The 20732-nt window shown below is 39.3% G+C and overlaps 1 long non-coding RNA gene across 1 annotated transcript; it reads right to left on the bottom strand.

Moving 5' to 3' along the window:
• Positions 1–381: 381 nt before the first annotated feature.
• Positions 382–2665, bottom strand: LOC147495117 (uncharacterized). Its single transcript, XR_015200455.1, has 2 exons — positions 1479–2665; positions 382–1393 (listed from the first exon to the last, which is right to left on the bottom strand). It is a non-coding gene; the product is annotated as an uncharacterized LOC147495117 (long non-coding RNA).
• Positions 2666–20732: the final 18067 nt, after the last annotated feature.

Genomic DNA, 20732 nt, shown 5'->3' with positions numbered 1-20732 from the left:
AATGTTTTGTACTACATTGTCCTCTGTTTCTTAGGAAGTTCAAATAAATGGTTTAATCTAAACTGAAGTCGGGATAGCATTTGCCCAAACTAAAAAACTTCTTTTTGAAGGGGAATGCGGGGCAGCATCCCAGTAGCTTGCAGACAATTTGAGGAGGTCACTCGCAAGGTAATAGAGGGAGGCGAGGTTAGGAATTAGGAGCTGGCGTGAAAACTCCATGAAGACTACTTATGGGTGCTTCACGCTAGAGTCGGCTCATGCCGAGCATGCCCAAGTAGAATTTTTTTTTCACCTTCCCATAGAAACATTAGTTTGTTTCCAACAACACTAAATGACATCATAAAATATTATTTGATCCTAAAACAAAGCCTTACGCAACAAAAACTGTTTCTTTTAGCAAGCGGATATGAAGCCTTAGTCATGCATGGCGTTTTCAGCTGCCTTCTCTACCAAAGTATCCACCCATATCAGAAACTAAATCAATCAAAAGATTCTCATGCTATAGAACTCACGGTAGTTAACTTTCTGAGATGACTGGAAGAACTTCACAGCACTTTCACCACAGGAGAAGGAAGCAAAAGGGTCTTCTACGGCTTATCCATGGAGTGCTCCCAATAAATGCAGGGCCACAATGATAACTTTTAACTTCTAAAAGCGGAAACAATTAGATCGACACACCTCCAGTCATAGCAATTAGACTTGATTATGAGAAACGTTATCTGTATGCTTGATATCAAAGTTGATGTAGCACCACGCACAACAAATTAGGATCAAGATTAGATGTCTATTACTAAGAATCTTCTAGTCTATCCAATTACTGCACGTTCTCTGTGTAATGGATTTCACATGCAGAGAACTCCTTTTGTTTAATCTGTATGAATTGCAATGATAGATCTGTGTGCTATATAATGGCGCTTTTAATCGACCATTATACTTGTACGTCACAGTGATTTTGCTCTCCATTTTTGAACAGAAATAAAGACCAACTCGTCTTATCACTTTGTACACCAACAGACCTCATAAAATACAACAGATTGATTTTTTCTTATCCTACACCAGCAACAAAGACCACTTGTATTTTCTCTTTAGGAATATTAGTACCCAGCAGTCAATTATTTTAGCGCTTAAAAAAAAAAAAAAAAAGGTGTATTTTAGGAAATGCACAATTGCAACATTGATTAGAAGTCTTTCAGAAGGTGAATGAAGGCCAAGATCTGGCTCTTGCGCCTTAGATTATATCAACTTAGAATAGTTCAATACGCAAACTCATGCCTACCTTCACCCTCGAACCTTCCATGCTGTTTTAAGCACTTGGTTATCCTAGCTGCTTCAGAGAATTCTCGATTAGCATCTATGTATGCTTGTAACCATTTTCTGCTCCTAGTTGATCGTCCTGTGAGGAAAGTATTATTTAAAAATACTTTTTGACTATATTAGAGAACTTCCAAAGCACCGAATGCATGTTTTTGAGCAGGTACCTGAGTTTCTGAAGTAACTACATGGGCTTGTTATCTTCGTCTAGATCGTTCCAGAAGATTTGCAGCTTTCCTCTTAGTACGGTCAGTGCCATTCTATGATAAATCCTTCTGAGCTTCTTCCACCCCACATTCTTTTGAAGTCTTAAGATGCTTCCCATCAGTGTACCACGGTGACCACAACACGCGCCGCAAGCGTTCTCACGGTTGCGTGGTGATCCATCCTCATTACCTCCACCAAAACAGGGGTGGGCTCAAATTTTGACCAATTGCCACCTTACCTTCTTGATGGCTTGCAAGGATTGCGAGTATTGCAAGTGCCTCATCTACCATTCCACCAAAGCAGCATCATCGTAGCGGCCTCATCAATGGCACAACAATTCCAGCTCGGCGGCTCTTACTTTGTTCCCTTGATAGATTGAAAGGTTAAATATGGCATTTGGCAGCATCCTTCTTCCCTCTAGGGCTGCCATGGCACAGAAGGTCAATAAGAGCCGGAATAGCTACTGCTGCTCTCCTATAGCCACCTTGTTTTCATCTATGACAGACAAACTAAAAAGGGTTGCAGCTGCATTCTCTCTCGCTTCCATGCTGCCATTCTTAAGCACATCCACTATATCCGGTATTGCTCCCGCGTTAACGATACTTACCTTGTTAGTCTCATTTAATTATGGAGAGGTTGAGAATAGCTGTGACTGCATGCGCCTGAGTCCTAGAATCAGGGGAAGACAATAATTCGATTATGCCTTGAGGTTTAAGATATAGTACGCTTGAGCAGTTTCACTTTTTCTTTTCGATGCAGCGAGCATTTTCACTTGTATTACACACATTGTGCAGTTTCATCCGGGAAACGTTCCTCTTTTCCTCTGAGCCTGTGAACTTTCAATTTCTCCTCGTAGATGTGAACAGGAACATACTCGACACTTCATAGAATCACAGCGCCCTTGCAATAGACAATTTACGGTTTGAACAAATAAAGAATAGCAATAAACTCTTTCATGGTTGCTTTCATTCTTAAGGTCGGACTCTCAGCACAACCAAAAACCTGTTAGAAGAGTATCTTTTGGTAACTCTGGACTATCAATGTCGTGTTTAAGGTTTCTTTTTGTTTAAGAATGGAGAAGGAAGAGAGAAGTTTTACTCACTTTTTCAGGATTCCTTTTATTTAATAAAAGAGATAAGATTTAAGAAAAGAGGTTTTTATCTATTTTGGGTTACGAACAATTGAAATCACCAAAAAAGAGCGTAGAATTCCTTTTTTTATGTAAAATCTGATGTGTCAGTCTGAGAGAAAAAAAGGGGGCTGACGTGGGTCACTGGGAGCATTTTCAACTACTCAATATTAATGGTCTTTGATGGCAATATGTGGCACTCTAATATGAGAGTTAGCCTTTTCTCTATCATATATGGCAATATGAAATATAGTATTTTCTAATAGCCTATAATTCCACGTACATGGAACCTCTTTGGAGAGTTTGAGTGTATTTCTAATTCTTATATTTGGAGAGTTTGAGTGTATTTCCAATTTTTATATATTTGATCAAATAAAAAAAAATGCTAAAAAATAAATGATTTGTAGAAAATCATTTCCTATTACGAATCAAACACTTTTAGTGTTCCAATTCTTATATATTTGATCAAATAAAAAAAAATTGCTAAAAAATAGGTGATTTGTAAAAACTAATTCTCTATTACAAATCATACAATTTTAGTGTCTATGATAAAGCACTGACTTATTTCAAATATATCCTTAACACAGCATCAAAACATAGTTAAAAACAATTATACAAAAAATAACATCACAAAATATATAATAGAAAATGAAAATAATAATAATAATAACGGCAAAACAATAATGACAAATATTTTAAAATATGTATAATACTGAATAAAACTAACGTCAAAAAACAATTAATGGGGAATCGAAAACTGGATGCAAATATATCGAACTAACTTCAAATAATATTTAACGAAAAATAGGAAACTGAATGTAAATGCAATCATTAAACAAATCTTAAAAAGTAATTAATAGAAAATCTAAATATGGATACAATTGCATTAAACTAACCTCAAATAATAATTAATGGAAAATCAAAACTTGGATGTAAATACATCAAACTAACATCAAAAAATAATTGTTGGAAAATCGAAAACTGGATGCAAATGCATTGAGCTAACCCTCAAAGATTAAATTAACGAAAAATCGGAAACTAGATGCAACTGCATTAAACTAACCTCAAAGAAAAATTAATTATAAATTGGAAACATAATGCAAATGCGTGGAACTAATCTTAAAAATAATTAACGAGAAATCGAAAACCGGATGCAATTGCATTGAACTAATCTCAAAAAATACACTAGATGCAAAACCTCAAGAAATAATTATAAGAATAAGAACTAAAACACTAGTTCGGAACCAAAAACAAATATCAACCGATCCCCATCAAATCGTGAAAACCAGTACGAGAAGACACTCGTACGCATGGATTAGACTATATTGTCGGGGGCGAGGCTATGCGAAGCGCTAAGCTTCCCTACTGGTGCCTTTGCAACACCTTTTGACAACAAGCCTCAACAATTTCCAGTACAATTGGTGCCTTTAGCACCTCAGTGGGACAGGGATGAATGCCTAGGCCCCTTGGCGGCAATTTTTACAGCATAGCCAATTTAATATATAAATATAATGAAAAACTTGTTATAAAACTTGAACTTTACAAATGCTACAAGAGTACCTCACTAAAACAATCGGAAACTAATATGGGCAGAGGAGGATGAAGTAGTAATTACAATCCAAACTACAATGTGAAGTACAACGGCAGTGGAAGTACAATTTATAACAACGGGAATTCAAGCTCTAACAGTGATATACTAGATCAATATGTCAGATAGGCAGTACGCCTGGTCAACTGGCAGTGGATTGCTACCACAGAATGAATTATGTTTTTCAGGCTGATTACCATAACAGACTGGTGCCACTAACCATATCACATCAGATTTATCTTAGGTTACATTGACACGGAACGGTGTGTCCATATCCGACATGAATACAAAGTGTCTTAAACATGAGGGATCAAAAATTGAGGTATATTACATATAATGTGTCCGACACAGACACGTGGATATACATCCAACATGGATTATTTTCAAAATATGGTGTGTTCATGTAAAGAAAATTCTTATTCTCAGGTCACATCACCTCTTATACCTCGTCTGTTCAATTCACAAACTCCTACTTCAACACATCATACTCCAAACTATCACACTTCATTTCCAGTTGTCACTTCACTAGTGTCGCCATCTCAACACTCAAAAGTACAATCTCCAGTACGATCGCATACTAATAATCTCCAGTACACTCAGATACTCTTTCACTACTACATGAAGCACATACAAACGCATCAACTTGAAATCCAACATCAAACACAAGCTGAGTCTATTAGAAGTCGTTCTTCAAGTCATAATGGAGAGCATGACCTGCGCTCTGCCAAAGCATGATTGGTAGCGACACGCTTCTATGTGTTGACGAGAGAAGCGAAGAAGATGGCAAGAACTCTTATTTGGTCCAATGCTTAACCCGAGCGTGACCCACACCCCGCGTATTATGTAGAAATCCACACCAACTGTTTTAGTTTAGTTCCTATTTTAGATTCTTGTAATCTCTATATAAACATCTTGTAATCTTCTTAGACATTAATCAAGTAAATATTCTCTCCAATCAATCTTTCTCTCTCTAATTTATCATGGTATCAGCCTAATATTGATCCAAACCCTAATCCTAAACTCTATCAGCTTCCGCCTCCTCTCAATTCTCAATGTTCGACGCCTCCACTCCCAATAATGACTCTACTCCAGATTCTGACGATCCTTTCTATGTCCCACGGCTATCTTCATATCTCTTCTGTTATCAGGGGACAATTATCCAACTTGGTTACGGTCTATCTCTAGAGCCTTTCGAGCAAAGAATAAGTTTGGTTTTGTCGATGGCTCTGTAACTCCTCCCAGCACTCCCAAAGAAAAATCCAAGTGGTCGCGATGTGATGACCTTGTTGCTTCATGGATTCTCAATTCTGTTACTCCAGATATCCGTGGCAGCATCCTCTATGCCGACTCTGCATCCGAAATCTGGAAAGATCTAGGTGATCGTTTTTTACAAACTAATGCACCCAAGGTTTTTCAATTGAAAGAGTACGTCACTCTTTTCAAGCAAGACAATCGTCCGGTATCTATTTATTTCACTTTACTTAAATCTTTTTGGGATGAATTAAGTTTTTTTATCTACTATGCCTACTTATACTTGTGGTCATGCATCTATTTTTGTCAAAGAGGTTGAAGACGGTCGTTCTATGAAATTCATGCAAGGCCTAGATGCCCGTTTTCAATCCATCCGCAGTCAAATTCTCTTGATGGATCATTTTCCTCGTATGTCCAAGATTTATTCTTTAATCCGACAAGAGGAGAAGCAACAAGAGATTCATGCACTCTCTCTTCCTTATGCTCCAGACGCTGCTGCCCTGAGTACTCATTTTTAGAAGACCAACAGGGCTTCTTCTTCGAAATCAGGTTTGTCTAAACCTCCACAGCAGCCTGGTGGTTCGCCAAAGCCTCGAGTGCGCGCGCCCTCAGATACATGGCCACCAGAGCGAGCACGCGCTCGTCCATTCTGCAACCATTGTAACCGAGTTGGACATCATATTGGTACATGCTACAAACTACACGGTTATCCACCCCAAGCCTGCTCAGGCTAATTCGGTTCCTACAGACTCCAATTCTCCTGTTTTCTCTATAGAACAATACAACCAACTTCTCAGTTTGCTTGATTCAAGTAGTACCTCTTCACAAGCAAACCTGACAGGTATATCTCTCTCGTGTTTTTCTAAATCCATATGGATCATTGACTCTGGTGCTACCAATCATCTATGTTCTTCATTACATCTGTTTTCTCATTATCATATTTGTTTAATACATTCTACTCGTAAACTTCCAAATGGAACAGACCATTTAATTACTCGTGTTGGTAGTGTCATTCTCTCTCCCCTTTTGCGTGTTGACAACGTTATGTTTGTTCCCACCTTTCATTTTAATTTGCTTTCCATTAGTGAACTAGTCAAGTCTCACCCTATCTTTGTCACGTTCACTAATGATTCTTGCTTTTTTCAGGACCATTTAACGAAGAAGAAGATTGGATTGGGACGGCTTAATGGGGGGACTCTACCATCTCCAACTAGCTTCCGTTTGCTCATCCCACAACTCCACCACAAATAATTTATGGCATTATCGCCTAGGACATCTATCTTCCACGCCTTTGCAGATTTTAGCTAAGCAGTTTCCTTTCATTTCTAGTTCAAATAATGCTACTTGCATTGTATGTTCGCAAGCTAAGCAAACTCGTTTATCTTTTTCTCATAGTTCAATAAAAACTATTAGACCTTTTTCAAATGATTCATTGTGACATTTGGGGTCCTTTTCATTTACCATCATATTCCAATGCTCGTTTTTTCTTAACTATTGTCGATGATTTTAGTCGTGCTACATGGATTTATCTTATGACTGTCAAATCTGAAACTGCCATGCATTTACAATCTTTTTTTGTCATGGTTCATACTTAATTTCATTCTACAATACATTCACTCATATCTGGCCATAACAACATTGATGACCATTTTCATAAAATCCAAGTCCTTCGATCCGACAATGGCTCTGAATTTATATCCCATAACATGCAACAATTCTTTTCAAAACATGAGGTAATCCACCAATGTAATTGTGTTGCTACTCCCCAATAAAACGTTGTTGTTGAAAGAAAACATTGTCACTTACTCAACGTTGCATGAGCATTACGTTTTCAAGCTCACCTCCCATTATCCTTCTGGGGTGAATGCATTCTCACCGCAGGCTATCTCATTAACAAAATTCCTAACACCTTGTTAAATGACAAATCACCTCATGAGCTTCTATTTACAACACCTCCCACTCTTGCCCATCTTTGTGTTTTTGGTTGTTTATGTTTTGCTCACAACACTTCCATTAAAAATAAGTTTGATTACCGCGGAAAACCTGGCATCTTCATTGGTTATCCTTATGCTCAAAAAGGCTATCGCATTTATGATTTATCTTCCAAGAAAATTTATACTTCCCGTGACGTGATTTTCCATGAGACTGTATTCCCCTATCAACATTTATCTCCCCATCACATCTGCATGTTTCTCCCTCACCCATCCCAGACAATGAAACCTTCGACATTCAATCATCTCATGTAATTCCAATAGATAGAGCACGACCTGCTCCAGCCCAAATCGAGTGACCCGCGCTCTCTTCTTCCTGACAATATTCCCACTCCTCCAGCTCCGTCACCCCCCCCCCCTTTTGGAAGATCCTCAGCCCCCACCACTCCTCATCTAAGATTATCACTGTCCTACTCTCACCAAGGCACCTACAGTCTCTCGTTTGGCCAACCTCCTCCAATCGGACTCTAAGATAATACGGTCTTCCACTCCATACCATATGGCTTTTTATGTTTCTGACACTAACTTTTCTCCTTGTCATAAAGCTTTTTTTGTCTAAAATATCTTCTTCAGTTGTTCCTACATCCTTTTCTCAAACTGTCAAAATTCCAGAATGGAGAGCTGTTGTGGCTGCTGAAATTGCAGCTTTGGAACAAAATAATACATGGACTCTTGTTCCGTCATCTTTTCATCATAAGCCTATTGGTTGTAAATGGGTTTTCAAGATTAAATATCATTCAGATGGTTCTATTGAACGTTACAAAGCTCGTCTTGTTGCCAAGGGTTACAATCAGATTGAAGGCCAAGACTATCATAACACTTTTGCACCCATTGCAAAACTAGTCACTATTCGATTACTTCTCTCCATTGCTGCTATCAGACATTGGACTCTTCATCAGTTGGATGTCCACAATGCCTTTCTCCAAGGCGATTTGGATGAAACTGTTTATATGACATTACCTCCTGGATTCGCCAAACAGGGGGAGAACAGGATATGTCGCCTCAATAAGTCCTTATATAGACTCAAACAAGCTTCTCGGCAATGGTTTGCCAAACTATCTACCACTCTTATCACTGCCAGCTTCACTCAGTCTAAGTTTGACTATTCTCTATTCACTAGTATTTGTGGTTATGATTCTATATTTGTCCTTGTATATGTGGATGACATTCTGATCACAGGCAACAATCCATCTCTCATTCAGAACTTGAAGAAATTTTTAGAAGCAAAGTTCTATATCAAGGACTTGGGACGTCTAAAATATTTCTTGGGTATCGAGGTTGCTTGTTCCAAAGAAGGATTATTTCTTACACAGCACAAATATCTTTTGGACATTCCGTCTAATTGTGGTACCACTGGTGGTCATATTTCTGAGTTCCATATGGAACAAAACATCAACCTCCATACCAATAATGGCATATTACTTCAGGATCCTATTGTCTATCACCGCTTGATTGGGCGTCTCTTATATCTCATAGTTACACGTTCAGATATCACTTATTCTGTTAATTATCTCAGCCGTTTCATGCAGTCCCCACGGACTCCACATCTAGATGCTGCTCATCGTATACTCCGCTATCTTAAAGGTTCGATCAACAAAGGGATTCTCTTATCCGCTAATAGTTCTTTACACATCTCTAGTTTCTGTGACTCTGATTGGGCTGGCTGCCCTGTCACTCGTCATTCTACTAGTGGTTATTGCACTTTTCTTGGTTCTAGCCTTATATCCTAGAAAACAAAGAAACAGAGCATTGTATCCCGTTCTTTTGCTGAAGCCGAATATCGTTCCATGGCTACTCTGGCATGTGAACTTCAATGGTTGAAGTATCTTCTCTCTGACTTAGGCATCTCTCATTCTTCTCCAATGAACATGTTCTATGACAATCAAGCAGCCCTTCATCTCTCTCAAAATCTAGTTTTTCATGAACGAACGAAGGACATCAAATTGGACTGTCATTTCTTACGCGACAAGATACAGGCCAAGTTACTATCTCCTACGTTCGTTCCATCCTCAGATCAGGTGGCTGACGCCTTCACTAAACCTCTCGACAAGGACACCTTTCTGAGATTAATTCGCAAGTTGGGAGTTCTTGGTATTCACTCTCCAACTTAAGGGGGAGTATTAGAAGTCGTTCTTCAAGTCATAGTGGAGAGCGCGACCTGCGCTCTACCAAATCATGATTGGGGCGCGACCTGCGCCTATGTGTTGACGAGAGAACAGTAGATACAACGTGACCTGCGCTCGTCCAATGCTTAACCCGAGCGCGACCCGCGCCCTGCGTATTATGTAGAAATCCACACCGACTGTTTTAGTTTAGTTCCTATTTTAGATTCTTGTAATCTCTATATAAACATCTTGCAAACTTCTTAGACATTAATCAAGTAAATATTCTCTCCAATCAATCTCTCTCTCTCTAATTTATCACAGTCTTCTAACAATACTTCACCTTCTATAAAAATTTACCTTCTAGCACGATTCCCTCATATACATCATCTCAACAACCATTCTCTCATATTCAACAACCAGGATCACATGACTACAAGGTCCAAAACTGTTCAAAAACCAACACAACCCACACTACAAAAACAAGATCATAGTTGTGGGATTTTCAAACCTAAAATCTTTTCAACAACTAATCATTCGTTGCCACAAGACTTAGTTTCAAAACTAAAATATATCCCTTCTACACCAACCTGTTGGGGTTTATACTAATACTAATCGATTCCCCCACTACACTAATAACTTATATTTGAACACAATTCAACTCCAGACAGATTCTAAATATCAACTACAACCTATACTAACATGCCCAACTCTCTAAACAACTATTAACAACAGATAATAATATAAAGCGGAATTAAACGCATACCACAACACAAGGATATACCGTGGTTCGGCCAATGGTGCCTATTTCCACAAGAGCTTGTTCTTTATAAAGTGGGAAGGAAAATTACAATCTCTCTTTCAATCTTTCACCTTACTAGATCACTCTTATCTCTTTACAGGGTTGTCTCTCTGTAAAGGTTATCTCTCAATCTTGATAACTTTCAAGATTGGGTTTTCTCTGACTTTTGTGCTGCCTCTCGTGTGTTTTCTGGGTGTTAGGTTTTGCTAAAAACTCTAACTCTTATTGCAAACTCGCGGTCCACAATTTCTTCTCAAAATATACTTGGGCACGGGTCGCACCTCGGGCAATACCAAGTCGAGCATGGGTCGCGTTGAAGGTACTGGAAGTCTTCCACGGCATGGGCGCGGGTCGCGCTCAAACATTTCCACGCATAATGAACTCTTTTTCTCTCTCCTCATGTGAGGGATAAAGCCAACAATCTCCCCCTCCCGAACAGTGAGGGGGGCTTCCTATAACACCCCGCCTTTTCTTTTCTTTTCCTATAAAAATAAGAATAATAATGAAAATGAAAATAGATCAAACAGTTATATGATAACTATCAGCTTAGGGATAAAAGTCCCGTAAGTAACTAGATAAGTGTTATCCTTGTTTTTTGGGGAGGTTTCTAAAAAAAAAAAAAATGTTTTCTCACATAGAGTTTCTGGGGGAAAAACACAGCGAGAGTTTTTTTTTTTTTTTTTAAAAGAGTTTTACTGAAAAAGTTTTAAACGAGGAAGATCGTATTTTCGCGCGACAGTCGACCGTCGGTCTTCGGGGTTTTTCGCTTTCGGAAAGCTGTTCAGTTTATAAACAGTGAGTAGTCTGAAAATGTTTATTTTTAAATATTTGTTTCTGCTAATCATATCCGTAATACTGTTTTCCATATTTGAAGATCTTGTAAACTCTGTTAATGGTGCCGGCTGTTAGATACAAATTTTGAAATACTACAGTATATAAAACTCTAACGAATTAGAGCATTGAACTATCGAAGCATTGACACCGGTTGTTAATGGCGTCGCCATCAGCACCAAACCGTCCTATTACTTGTTGTGTTTGAATTATGTTTGATTTGAATTGATTATGATTACTGTAAATGTCGACGTGAACTAGGTAAGTATCTATGCGTCTTAGTGAGTAGCAAAGATTGATTGCGATTTGTTGGTGTATTGAGATGTGGGCTGTCGAAGCTTGGAGGGAGCATTAATGGCGTCGCCTGTTTGGATTGTTGTTTGAACTCTTGTGTATTAAGTTGTATTTCTTGGTTTAGTGTTGGTTGTGGTGGAAGGGTTAAATACTAGATTGGGTGGGGTTGTTGAAGCTCCAGAGAAGCCATTAATGGTGTCGATCTCGATTTTTCAGTATAAGGGAATCACGAATTGTTGGTATAGGTACATGGGGTTTTTCTCCAGGAACCAAACCGCTGGGTTCATTTTGGTTATAGATGGCCGGTGGTGGCTGCATAGGTGGTGAAGGGAGGAGGAAGAAGGAAAAGAAAACGCACTGTTGTTTTCTTTTTAGTTGGGCTTGGGCCGGAATATGGCATGTGGGCTTAGATGTTTTAAACTTTAGATTTTCATTTTTTGGACTTAAGTTTAGACTTTGGGCCTCAGTCTCTGGGCTTTTGGGTTAGAGGAGTTTAAGTCTGGTTGACTGATGTTGACCATTGGCAGGTTGACTTTGACTATTGACCAGGGTTGACTTTGACCAGTTGACCCAAATTTGACTTTTACCTCGGATTATGATTCAGTCTATTAGGATAGGTCTAGGATTATTAGCATGCTTGAATTTAGGCTAAGACCTTTCTAAATATACTTGTGTACATGTATTTACTACTCTGTGATATGTCAGTTTTTTATGATACACAACGTTATGACACTTATACATCCATGAAATTAATAACGCATAAACAAAAAAATACAGGAAACAAGATACTCCTTAGTTCTCTGAAGTAATATATACAATAAAGTTCAATAATGCGTAAACAAATTTACCGCACCCTTTTAGAATTCTCCACGCCTCAAGTTTTGGGAATTAAGTTTTATGACTTATGATGTCATATGTTAGGTGGGCATTTATTGAATGTGTCATAAATGGCCCGTTAGCATTATATATGGGTATTCATTGAATGTGCCATGAATGACCAGATTGGTTGGACTGCCCTAAAGAGGAACTAAGGTATTCGCCTTGCGGGTTAGTTGTATTCCTTGAGTGTACGGGAATGTAGGTTTGGGTATTCCTTGAATGTGGCGGGAATGACCTAGGGCATTCATTTAATGTGCCATGAATGGCCCGTTAGTGATATGATAGGTATTCCTTGAATGTGGCGGGAATGACCTAAGGTATTCATTGAATGTGCCATAAATGACCTGAGTTTTTGTGCCCAAAGAGGCTGTGAAATATGTGTATGAAAGCCCAGAGGTGGCTATGATATTGTGGTATTCGGTGGGAGAGAGGCACATAGGAATGTGTGATTTGGCAAATGTGTGGAGTGCAAATCGTGGAGTAGGTACTAAAGGGTCGGTGTATAAGAAAAGTAATTGATTAATTTATAAAAGAAATTTATTTGATTATGCTAGGGTGTTTGGGCTTACATTTGAATACCTATAGGATATTTATATATGTTATATAAAACTTCTAACTTTCTTTTGCAGGAGGGTAGGACTTAATAAGATTTTGTGCAGGGACGCGGTCCTACCCTAATATAGTCGTGGATATCGGTAAGTTTTAGTGTAATTACTTAGTTATTAAAACAAGCTATTATGACGAGTTAATAAGATGGGAGTCTTGCTTGGAAAGAAACTATGCCGGTTGAAATGACGGAACTACCAGTCTTCCAAGCTGAGAATGATTATATTATGATATATTTAAGGTGTTAGTTGGATAAGTAAAGAGTGGAAATGTTTATATGTGGTTAGTCTACTCATACCAGCAAATTCCATTTTGCTGACCCATGTTTGCTTTGTTTTGGCAACGTGGGTGTGTTCTTGGGAACATAGGTGGAAGGCAGTGGAATCGCAGCGTGTAATTTGGATTCTTGCCTGGAGCAGTCCGTTAGTCCCTTTACTAGGTCGGATTCGTATTAGAATGATGTAATAATGTAGCTTTTTTTTAGCATGACATGAGAACATGGTAGTGAGGAATTTTATTCAGAGAGTTTGTTAGATGTTTTATTTGGATGGAAGATAGTTTAATAAAGTGATGATGGAAAAATTATGGGAATTGTGCAGTTTAAGTTGATTCTTTTATGATATGGCTGTTAGGGTTTTGTATGTGTTGTATCCACCCTGTCATAGTCTAGGTTTTTAAACAAGTGAACATAGTGATGTTTAAGATATTTATATTTCAAATATTCACTTTGTTATTGTTTAGAAATTCGGGCTGTGACACTTCCTCCATGCAATTTCCAAATCAACAAGAGGAGTGTGCTGCCATTCCGGCAATAGCACAACAAACATCAAACTTACCTTTCGGTAAGACTTTGGTCATCGTATCTGACCCGTTCTTGTCGGTATGGATCTTCTCGATACACAAATACTTGTCTTCGAGTACTTCTCTAATCCAATGATAACGCATGTGTATGTGCTTGGATCTAGAATGAAAACTCGGATTCTTGCTCAAATGTATGTCGCTCTGACTGTCATATATAACTACAAATTGTTTCTGGTTTAGCCCTAGTTCATCGAAGAACCTCTTCATCTATAGCAACTCTTTGCAACACTCAGTGGCTGCAATATACTCGGCTTCTGTAGTGGAGAGGGCAACACACTTTTACAACTTTGATTACCAAGAAACTGCTCCCCCTGCAAAAGTAACCAGATAACCGGAGGTGGACTTCATCGAGTCAACATCACCTACCATGTCTGTATCAGTGTAGCCTTCAAGTAAGAGCTTACTTTCACCAAAGCACAAACATGATTTGGAAGTGCCTTTAAGATATCTCAATATCCACTTAACAGCTTCCTAATGCCCCTTCTCCATATTTGACAGAAAATGGCTTACAACGCCCACGGCGAAAGCTATATCCGGTCTTGTACACACTATTGTGTACATCAAACTGCCCACTGCGGATGCATAAGGAATCTTTTCCATCTGACTCTGCTCATGCTCACCCTTTGGACACATCTCTTTGGTCATGCAGAATCGCCACCAAGCGGATTAACCGACCCGGCCGCTTGATCCATGTTGAATCTCTTCAACACCTTCTCAATGTAGCTTTCTTGAGAAAGCCACAACTTTCCACTCTTTCTGTCACGAGTGATCCGCATCCCAATTATCTATTTTGCTTGACCCAAATCCTTCATCTCAAAGGACTTACTCAAGTTTTTCTTCAACTTGGGTATCTTGTTGATGTTTAGGCCAACTATCAACATATCATCCACATACAACAATAGCACTATGAAATTCCCATCTAGAAATCTCTAAACAAACACACAATGATTAGTAGCAGACTTATTCTTGTATCCTTGCTTCGCCATAAAAGAATCAAACTTTATGTACCACTGTCTCGGTGTTTGCTTCAACCCATACAAGCTCTTTATCAGCTTGCATACTAGGTGCTCCTTGCCTTTGACCTCAAACCCCTCTGGCTGGTCCATGTAGACATCTTCTTCAAAGTCTCCATGAAGAAAAGATGTCTTAACATCTAGCTGCCCAACCTCTAGGTTCATACTTGTGGTCATACCCAATACCACCCGGATAGAAGTCATCTTCACTACAGGAGGGAAAATCTCATCAAAGTCAATACCTTTCCTTTGACCTGAATCCCTTCACAACAAGGTGAGCTTTGTGCCTTGGGTGAGGATTGTTCACCTCATGCTTGACTTTGTATATCCACTTATTCTTAAGAATTTTTCATCCTTGCGGTTTCTCAACTAACTCATAAGTGTGATTTTTATGCAAAAAATCCATCTCGTCATGCATAGCCTTCAACCACTTTTCTTTGTCTATACCTTCAAGTGCCTCTTGATAGTACATAGGTTCTCTACCATCCGATAGTAACACGTACGTATGTGGTGGATACTTGGTTAAAGCTAGTCTCTCTCTGTTTGACCTCCTTGCCCCATCTGCTGGTGCCTCAGGAGGATGCACTTCTGCTTGCTCTGGTGGTGGTTCATGCATCTCATCTGCATCTTCTATACTAATAGGTTTTATCCCATCATGCGTAATAGGATTCTCATCATGAGCTTCAAACTCATGGTTCTCTGCATTCTTAATGCCTTCTGCACGTTCCACAGTAGGAACTTCTGGTTCTGAATCAACAAGATCATTGGTGAAAGCCTGTAGCTTCTCACCCTCCTCAAAGCCTGTAGCCTGTAGCATGTAGCTTCTCATCTGCATCTTCTATACTAATAGGTTCTATCCCATCATGCGTAATAGGATTCTCATCATGAGCTTCAAACTCATGGTTCTCTGCATTCTCAATGCCTTCTGCACGTTCCACAGTAGGAACTTCTGGTTCTGAAACAACAAGATCATTGGTGAAAGCCTGTAGCTTCTCACCCTCCTCAAAGTCTAGTATGGTTTGGTCTTCCAGGAACACAACATCTCAACTTCGGATTACCTTCTTGTTAATCGGATAATAGAGTTTGTAACCAAACTTTTTATCTCTATAACCCAGAAAAATGCACTGCTTGGCTTTGTCATCAAGCTTGGATCTCTCATCCTTCGGAATATGCACAAATGCCCTGCATCCAAATACCCTCAAGTATCCATAATCAACATCTCTGCCTGGCCATACTCTCTCTGGATAATCACTATTTAGAGGCTTTGACGGCGATAGGTTGATCACATGCACGGTTGTACGCATTGTTTCTACCCAGTAGGTTTTAGGTAGCTTAGAGTGAGACAACATGCATCTCATCCTCTCTACAATGGTACGGTTCATTCTCTCTACTATTCCATTTTGTTACGGTGTCTTGGGAACGGTTTGCTCATGACGAATCCCATGACTTTGACAATACTCTTCAAACAGCCCAATGTACTCACCCCCATTATCTGAGCAAATACACTTCAACAACTTTCTAGTCTCTCTTTCCACCATGTTGTGGAATTTCTCAAACACGCCAAGTACTTCATCCTTGGTCTTCAAGCTATAGGCCCATATCTTTCTTGACGTATCATCAATGAAGGTCACGAAGTATGAAGCTCCCCCATGGGACTTCACTTTTATAGGACCACATAAGTGTGTGTGCACTAGTTCAAGGACATTGTCCTTTCTGTGAGACGGGAATCTTTGGAAAGACACCCTGTGTTGCTTTCCTACCAAACAGTGAGTACATATATTTAAATGTGTACCTTTGATGTCTGGCAAGGCCTTTTGCTTAGCAAGAACTTCCATCCCTTTTATGCCTATATGACACAGTCTCTTGTGCCACAATTCAGAGGAAGCTTCTTCTTCTGCTTTACACAAACTAGCCTGTGTTTTGTAAAGAGAGCAAGTTTTCTTTCCTCTGGCTGCTACAATGGAACCTTTGCTCAATTTCCATACCCCGTTACCAAACGAGTTTACAAAGCCATCATCATCTAATTTCCCAGCCGAAATTAAACTTAGCCGAATGTTAGGGACATGTCTTACATCCTTGAGTGTCAAGGTGTAGCCGACATTGGTTTCTACATGAACATCACCAATGCCTATAATCTTCGAAACGCCACTGTTACCCATCTTCACTTCACCATATTTACCACAACTGTAGGTAGTGAAGAATTCCCTGTGTGGTGTGACGTGATAGAATGCTCCTGTATTTATCACCCACTCTGTATCCTGACATGACGTACTAAGACAGCACACACCACAATCGGACACAATTCCCACTAGGTCGTCAACTAATGCAGTTGTATCTCTGCCTGTGTTTCTATTCCTCTGCACCATGTCTTCATGTACACAGTTATTCTTCTCATCCCTCTTCAGTGGTCTGCACTCATATCTGAAGTGGCCCTTGGTGGCACAATAGTAACATTGCCTCTCTGCCTTAGGAGTTCTAGCTTAACCCCTAGATTTACTTCTGTCATCACCTCTAGAATGAGATGGTTTTATGTATCTATCTCTCCCCCGTTTCTCTATGACAAGGATCTCTAAGCGAGAGGAGCTGCCTTTTGAACTCCTTCTAGTCTCCTCATTCAACAAAGACGCGGTAACCATCTCCATGGTAACTATTCCATCCTTGGGACTGCTCCGTGTAGAGAGACTGCTAATGTCTCCCAACTTTCGGGTAGAGAGCCTAATAGAAACAAAGCCTCAACTTCGTCTCCCAAATCAATCTTCATCAAATGTGTATGATTGATGGTATTCTGTAATTCGTTAAGATGCTCAGACATTGAAGAACATTCTTGGTACTTCGTGTCGGCAAACTTCTTAACAACCAGCACTTTGTTTCCGCCTGACTTCCTCTCATAAAAGTCTTTGAGTTTCTTCCACAAGCCAAAAGTTGTAGTCTCTTGGGATACATGGTGAAAGACACTATCGTCAATCCACTGTCGAATGTACCCAATTGCTTTTCTGTCAAGCTTGCTCCACCCAGCCGCGACAACCGCTTCCGGTTTTTCTCCTCCATTATCAATGGGTTGTGCCAAGTCCTTGCAATAAAGCAAGTCTTCTATCTTAGCTTTCCAAATGGTGTAATTCTTCCTATTCAGACTCGTCATACGAGTGTTCACGGAATAATCCATTTCTACAAGTTATTTAAACTCAAATCTTCTCTCAGGAATTTTGTCAAACACCTCTCGACCAAGCTTTGGATAACACCCTAGGCTAATCTAACCTGACTCTGATACCACTTGTTAGGATTTATACCAATACCAATCGATTCCCCTACTATACAAATAACTTATATTTGAACACAATTCAACTCTAGACAAATTCTAAATATCAACTACAACATATACTAACATGCCCAACTCGCTAAACAACTATTAACAACATATAATAATGTAAAGCAGAATTAAACGCATACCACAACACAAAGATATACCGTAGTTTGGCCAATGGTGCCTACTTCCACAAGAGATTGTTCTTTATAAAGTGGGTAGGAAGATTACAATCTCTCCTTTCGGTCTCTCATCTTACTAGATCACTCTTATCTCTTTACAGAGTTGTCTCTCTATAAAGGTTATCTCTCAATCTTGATAACTTTCAAGATTGGGTTTTCTCTAACTTTTGTACTGCCTCTCGTGTGTTTTCTGGGTGTTAGGTTTTGCCAAAAACTCTAACTCTTATTGCAAACTCGCGGTCCACAATTCTCTCTCCTTACTAGATCACTCTTATCTCTTTACAGGTTGTCTCTCTGTAAAGGTTATCTCTCAATCTTGATAACTTTCAAGATTGGGTTTTCTCTGACTTTTGTGCTGCCTCTCGTATGTTTTCTGGGTGTTAGGTTTTGCCAAAAACTTTAACTCTTATTGCAAACTCACGGTCCACAATTTCTTCTCAAAATATACTTGGGCGCGGGTCGCACCTCGGGCAAGACCAAGTCGAGCGCGGGTCGCGCTGAAGGTACTGGAAGTCTTCCACGGCATGGGCACGGGTCGCGCCTTTCAAGGCCAATCTGAGCGTGGGTCGCGCTCAAACATTTTCACCTAGAATGAACTCCTTTTCTCTCTCTTCATGTGAGGGATAAAGCCAACACAACCTGCTATACTCAAGCCTGTAAAAATCTAAAATAGAGAGAAGCAATGGCCTTAGAATACAATCTCTCATTCACACAGACACCTGGTCTCTTGTTCCATACAGTCCCTGACAAAACCTTGTAGGTTCCATATGAGTTTTCAAAATCAAATATAATACAGATGGATCTATTGGAAGACACAAAGCCAGGCTTGTGGCCAAGGTGAAAAACAAGGGTTAGGCTATGCAGAAACATATAATTATGTTGCAAAACCGTTTACCATCAAATCCATTACTCTTCAATTTGATTTGCCTATAAAGAAACTTGATGTCAATAGTGCCTTCCTTCATAAAAATCTTAAAGATGGTAGTTTTCATGGTTCAACTGTTCTTGCACCACATATAAATATTTTGTGAGAAAGTTGTTCATTCCTCTTGCAACGTGCACTTTATATCGAAATGATAAACACTGTAATTTTCTTAAAAGAAAAATGGAGGAATTATCAAATAATCACCATTCACCAATACAAATTTTAAAGAAGCACGTGCAAATACACTAACTACTCTAAGAGATCTTCACTACAATCTACAGAAACCACCACAAGTATTATGTGATAACATCAGTGTAACAGCACTCTCCTCAAATCCAGTATATCATGCCATGAACAAACATGTGGAGGCTGACTACCACTTACTAAGAAGCAAATGGATGTCCACTACGTGTGCACACAAGACTAACTTGCAAATGTCTTTACAAAAGGTCTATTATCTGCAAGCTTCTAGACACTCGAAAACAAACTTGCAGTTTCTTTCCCTCCCTTCAGCTTGAGGGAAGAAATAAGCAAGATGTTTTACACATAACTATGAACACATCTCAATTATTTTGTTTTAACAAGCTGTACAGCTCAGCAGAGTTAGTTGCAGTACTAGATTCAGCTAAACCTGATGTAGAACATTAGTTTGATGTTGTCCATGTCACGGGCATGCGCCCTTAGTCGAGTCGAAGCCCATGGTCGTGTTTTGTGTGTGCAATGTCATGGCCATGCGCCCTTAGTCGAGTCGAAGCTTATGGTCGTGTTTTGTGTGTGCAATTAGGAGTCCATTAGTTATTATTTGCCACGTGTTTGTTTTCTATTGGTTTGTTTTGTTGTCAGGGTTAGTGTAAATAAGGGCTTATGGTTAGGGTTTCAGAGAGTTGTTTTAGTTGTGTTTATGTGTGTTATGAATTATTGAGTGATTATCAATAAAATGTGAGACTTTTAGGGTTTTACAAAGTGTAGATTTTGATTAAGTGTTGCTTTCGCTACTTCAATCTACATTATTTGGTGTCGGTCTATCGGAGCAGGTTGCTTTTTGGGAGATTTGCGCAGAAGCAATGCTCACGACACTGTTCACCCGGTTACTATTCACCATGAATCCAATTTTATTCTTGTAAATCAAGATATATCTACAACATCAGAGATGAAGAATTCATAGAAAACTCATGGATTCATATTAACCTATAGAGTATAGGTTGCTCGATTAGAAGAGTGGAGAGAAGTCTTGATGCAAAATAGGTTTGATCGATTAGAAGAAGCGACTAGTGGACTTAGGGAGGCTATGGTGGAGCTTTTGCAACCCAAACCCCCCATCGTTGGTGGAGCTTCTATAGCCCAACGTAAAACACCGGTTGTTGTCGATGACAACAAAGAGAATGAAGGAATTTATGAAGTCGTTGTGTCATGTCTTGAGCGTGATAACAAACGAAATCAGCAAGTTCATCACCTTCCT

Source organism: Coptis chinensis, chromosome 6 (genome assembly GCF_015680905.1).
Source record: "Coptis chinensis isolate HL-2020 chromosome 6, ASM1568090v1, whole genome shotgun sequence".
Taxonomy (NCBI): domain Eukaryota; kingdom Viridiplantae; phylum Streptophyta; class Magnoliopsida; order Ranunculales; family Ranunculaceae; genus Coptis; species Coptis chinensis.
This window is presented reverse-complemented; position numbering and strand designations above follow the sequence as displayed.